Below are 6,186 nucleotides of genomic sequence, written 5' to 3' on the forward strand. Positions count from 1 at the left end.
AACATAGGTTCGACTCGAACGCGAAGCTCATCCCTAGTTGTTAGTAGTTAAGGTACTTGAATGCATTTTTACGATTAGAACACCTCACATGTTTTAATTGCTGAGAAAATTCTACATGCAGCAATAAACCCTTACACGTTTCTAGCAAACTGTTGCATATAAACAGGGATTCTTGGTTTGCATATATTGCAATAAATGTACAAGCTGGTCAAGTGCATACAGGTGATCCCTCCCTGGCCAGTTCCTACACTCCTGTGCAAAATTACAAACACTTAAAGGAGAACTATGAGGTGAGTGAAAACCACTCATCCTCATAGTTCGAGCCGACGTGTGACAATGAAACTGAAAATAAATACTTTTATCCATTTCAATTGCATAGTGCAGGTCAGAGAGCAGACCTACTGTAAGTCCGTAGCTCTCCTCCAATTATGTATCTGCCTAATATTGGCAATATATGTCCATTACAATATTCTATGAGCAAGTAAGTATTTGGCATTTTGCACGGTAGAATAGGGACTGCCATGAGAGGAATCACTTTGACGAAGTTGGCCAACTTCAAACATGTATTGCAATTTATATAAACCAAATAATTCCTTGTTTTTATGCAAACGTTTGGGGACAGAAAGTGAATGGAAATTTCACTAATGGACAGATAGAAAAAAAACCCTGACAAAAGGTCTGAATCATTTCCTTCTCTATCCAAAACTTAATGAAATACAAGTTTTGGCTTTACATATACTGTAAATTACCAGAAGACACTCTAGTTTTCACACAACTTCAGTTTGCCACACTTCTAAATGTACTTCATAGAAATCATAACAAATACATTTTGATTATTAAGAAGAACAGGGAATAGAGTGTACTCAGCTCAGCCATGGAATGTAAGCACTATCTGTAAATAACGGGAACTACATAAATAACATTTGAAGAGCCTTACCTCATTATTGTTGATCATTCTTATGACCCTTTTTCATAGGCATGAAGATTGATCTTCCATTACTACGTGGCTTACACAGTCATCCAGCAAGATTGTATCTCCTGCTAAAAATAATTAATGATGGGAACGGAATGAGAGGGGCAGTCCTTCATATGTAAATGTCACTCAGGCCTCGAGAAATGTGACATTATATTCCACTCAATTATCTTAAACAGCAGTTGGAAGTTCACTGGATGATAAAAACAGCCTATAAACAATATAAAGTATCATGAGCTTACATATCCATGAAAGGCAATCAAGTTGTTTTTTTTAACTATTGTTACAGTAAAGTCAAGACAGACAGGAATGTATAAATCAACTTTTACTTTTTACATTTATACTGTCATTATAAAGTAATCAGCAGTGTATATCATTGATTTTTGGATCTTCTTATCAACATAATTCAATTCAACAGCACACAGAAGCTTTTGACACTGCTATGTGCTTTAGGGAAGAACTCCAGGAATTTTAAATACTTACCCTTGCAGTGAGGCTGCCTCTACTCTGCAAGATTTAGGTGCTGGATTTGTCTTGTGCAGTCAAATAAAGCAGATATACTCACCTGATCTTTGGTCCCGCTGGGCTGATAGACGGGTCACCACAGCCTCTTCTACCCTGGGCTCCCATGGACTAAGGACCGCTGATGTCACCACGTCTAATGTATATTCACCTGCATTAGATGTGAGTATGCCGAGGGACATTCCACAGCCAGAGGTGAGCATTGACTGGTGAGTATATCTGCTTTACTAGACTGTCCTAGACAAAGTGAGCACCTATCTCTTGCTGTGTGTGTGTGTGTGTGTGTGTGTGTGGAGGGGTTACCCCTACTGCAAGGGTAAGTTTTTAAAATTCCTGAAGTTCTTCTTTAAAGCGATACTGTCACTTTGCCCATTGAGGCAATATATACTTCCTGATCTATGTTTGCAAGCTGCCTCCCTGCCCATTTGGAGCCCTTGCTTTGTTGTTCTAATGTAGGTGGTTTCCTGATATGGGGAAACATTTGAACTCCCCCATGTGACGTTGCTCAAGGATTAGCAGTCATTCAACAGTGCTACCCCCATCCCCACACACATACACTATCACCATTATATGAAAACCCAGTATACAGGCAACGTCTGCTATTATTTGTGCGTGGTGTAGGGTAGTGTAGCTTTTGTTAGGTAGTGTGACTCTTGTTAGGTTCCCCAAATGTTCTTGTTACTTTGCATAGAATTCTTATTAGCAAGATTATCTTACTTGCCGATACATGTGGGACCTTCTATAGACTAACTTCCACATGGCTGTGGAGGTTCAGAGACCTACTGATTAGCTCAACTACCCACTACCTTTTCCACATTGTTTTTTTAATTAATGTCATTATCAATAATTAGGATTGTTGGGGGTTTAATGACGCTTTTACAGTTACAATTAGATACTATACCAATTAACCCTAAGAACCCATGAAGTGGTCTTGTGCGTGGTAATTGGTATGGAGTCCTCCTAAAATACATGCAGAATCTAGCACGGATAAATACATGATATGTATTAGACCTGATTCCAATCCAGCAGTTTATTTTGACATGCATTTGTATCACATGAACACTTTTTGTTAATACAGTCCCTTATATGTGGCTGTAATTTTTATTTTTGGTGCATTTTTATATACATCAGTTATCAGTCATCTATAGAAGTAGGATAATCTGAACCTAAAAATTCCAATAAATATCAAGTATCTGGCTTAAAGGTACATTAAATATCTTTACTTCTCTTTTGGGTCACAGCAATACATTTACTAATGTACTCTTGTAACCCAAAGTCAACGGATAGCAAGCTAATGTCTGCTATATGCTGACATTAATAATATTATAAATCTGCGCTTGTGGATATAAAATCACTCCAATCGGTTAAAAAGCTGCTATACAAAAAAACGCAAAACTTTTTCCAGTAATCTTAAATCAAGTTGCACAGTGCTAAGAAACCTCACAGTAGGAGTTGTATGGATATTCAATAAATAAATAGTTCAAAATACAGTGAAATTATACAAAATTCAGTGTAATACTATACAGGACTGATATAATTAAATCAAATACAAATTGTCGATCAGAAGACAGTCCATATTCCAAACAGTGGAAAAATCAGAAAAAGCTGTTAAAGTGAAAAATTTGAAGTTCATTCCACAACCCATAAAGTGAAATAAAACATATATATCGTGTGTCTGAATAATCCTGTGTTTCACTTTGTGATCTCCTCTTGCCAAAAAAATCACTCCCCAATGGGTATGCACCCCACACATCGGCTATACACCGACAGCCAATTTGCGCTTAAGTGTCACATAAATCTTAGCGTCCTCCTTCCTCGAGATTCCCTCATTAGTACACGCTCATCACAGATAACCCCGTTTGCATAAAGGATAAAAAAAATTCCTCATTGTGCAGTATACCAAAGTTATTTTTGGACGGGTCTTTCTGACGCTACACGCTGTATAGTATTACACTGAATTTTATATGCATTTTGTATACTTTCACTCTATTTTGCACTATTTATTTATTTATTGAATATTCATGCAACTCCTACTGTGAGATTTCTTAGTGCTGTGCAGCTTGATTTAATATATGCTGACATTGCAGAGCTGAGCCGAGCCAAGAGCTGAGGTATCAGCGGTTACATGATCGCTCAGATCTGCATGTTAGAGCCGGAGTATGACAGCGGCAGTGTTCCAGGCTACCTCTAAGCTGTGGTGAGAGTATATTTTACTGTAACGGCCGCTGCCGTCAGCAGCTAGCAAGGACGGAGGATGCGGCAGCCAGCCGCTCCTTCGCTGGGCCGATTGCGTTCCATGGTGGAGCGCACGCTCCTCACCTCTGGGTTTCGGGACCGCGTGCGTTCCACCGTGGAACGCGGAAGTGCGCCAATGCGTGCCTCGGCTCCTCCTCCTCATCATAGGCCTATTTAAACGCCCAGACGAGACAGCATGGCATTCAAATATTGAGCCAGAACGCCTGCTGTCTCCTGGGACCCTCCATAGCCTCCAGATTGTGCCCTCCAGCCAGTCTCACAAGAACCGGACAACCCAAAGGACCCCCAGCTACCTCCATTGGCAATCCCCAAATCGCAAGTATCCGAGTGCAGTTGCACACTTTGCCATCAGGACTGTATATTCTTGAAATACAAATTGCGAAGCTTAACTACTACTGGGGAACTGTACCAATGCCAAATAACAGTGTCTTGTCTTCTATGCCTTGCTAATTCATTACTCACTAAATGTACTCCGCAGCTTGTTGATTAGCTTACTTAAGGAATAACCCTCGCCAATCCATTTTATTTAATTTGAGGCTGTGAATGATGCTAAGAACCCTAACTGTCCGTTAAGTTGAGAGTGAAACCAGGGTTCCATACCTGAGAAGCCTCCGCAGCTGCGATCCACATACCCCCAGTCCGTAACAGGCGTGACATTTACTTTCCCCAAACTTCACCTTTAAGAGCATCCTTTAATCTAACTCTTTCAGGAAAGCCCATACCTGTAAAAATGAACATGGTGGCTTGATTGTTGCGATGCGCTCAGTAATATAGGAGACAATGACAAGGTAACTTGACAAAGATCTGCACAATAGTTATTAGGAAAAGGCAACAGAAAATAACACCAGGTTTGGCAGGTGAACAATTTACATAGTTACAAAGTATTTGAGGTTGAATAAAGACATTAGTCCATCAAGTCCAACCTATTAGGATCTCATTCTAGGAGTACCTGTACCCCTGTATATTACGGTCCCTTAAGAAATCGTCCAAAAGTTTCTTGAACAATTCCACATTCTTTGCTGAAATCACCGCCTGTGGCAGTGAGTTCCAGACCCTAACTGATCTTACTGTGAAGAACCCCCTTCGCCCCTTGTGCTGGAATTTTTTTTCCACCAATTTTATCCCCGAATGCAGGAAGTGATGTGTATTACATCTAGTGATTCGCGGATAGCGGTATTTTGGTACCGAGTACCGATATTTTTTCCCAGTACTCGCCGATACCAAATACCGAGTACCGGAAGTCCCATTCAGAAAGCCAGGCGGCGTGTAAAGACTCACCACCCGGCTTCCCGATTATCAAGTCCCACTATGTGACGAGAAAGCATGCAGCCGGCTTGCTGGCCAATCATGGAAGTTAGGCGCCGTGTAATGATGCGGCGCCCCGCTTCCTGATTGGCCACGAAGCCGGCTCCATGCTCCCTCGTCATGAGATGATGAGCGAGCATGAAGCCGGCTTCTCGGCCAATCAGAAATCCGGGTGCTGCGTCATTACACTGCGCCCAGCTTCCTGATTGGCCCGGGAAGTCGGCTCCATGCTCTCTCGTCACGAGTGATGAGGGAGCATGGAGCCGGCTTCCTCCGGTGCAAAACACAGGACCGGAGCTTCTCTGGGGGTCCCTAGGTGACATCAGGGGTCTTGGAGACCCCTGATGTCTCCATAAAGAGGACATGTTTGGTGAATTGGCTATCACATAGGGGATTTCTTAGTCACCTATGTCATAGCAATGAAGTTAAAGTGACATTAAAGGCAAAAACATTTTTCCCTCCCCCAATGTTAATGTTAGCACTTACCTTAAATGATGTCTCTTATTCCGATCTTCTTTCCTGATGTTTTCATCTGTCCCTCCAGCGGTGCGGCGGCTCTCCGATCCAGCGCTGACTCCTCTGTCCTTGCAGGCACTTCCGATCCAGCGGTGTCTTTAGACTTACCTTGTGTCTCTCCTTGTCTCCCATCCGAAAATCCGAACTGCGCATGCGCCCGCCCCAAGATGCTTTGCAGCCGCCCGAGCAGTTTCGTTTTCTCGGACGGGAGCGCGCAGCGAAGGCAGGGTAAGTGTAAACTGCTGTTAAAGCGCTTTTTTAAAACTTTTTGCATATATCTACTGGTTGCTAGCAGTAGATATATGCAAAAAATGGAGGGTTTAGAAACCCTTTAAGTGTAAAAAAAAAGTTTAAAAAAAATTAAAGCATTAAAAAAAATATTCACAAATAAAAAATAAACTAAAATAAAGACAAAAAATATTTTTAAAGTCCCCCGCCCCCTTACATACACACGCAAACATGCGTCGGGTGCGCCTATGTGCGAAAACGAGGATTGCACCCATTACACCGCACATGTTACATATTGTCGCAAACGTTGGAGTGAGAGCAATAATTCTAGGGCCATTAATCACTGATAACACGAAACTGATGAGCGGCAAAAGCTTTTAAAGTGT

The sequence above is a fragment of the Nanorana parkeri genome, unplaced genomic scaffold, assembly GCF_000935625.1.
Source record: "Nanorana parkeri isolate BGI_ZX_2015 unplaced genomic scaffold, ASM93562v1 scaffold383, whole genome shotgun sequence".
NCBI lineage: Eukaryota > Metazoa > Chordata > Amphibia > Anura > Dicroglossidae > Nanorana > Nanorana parkeri.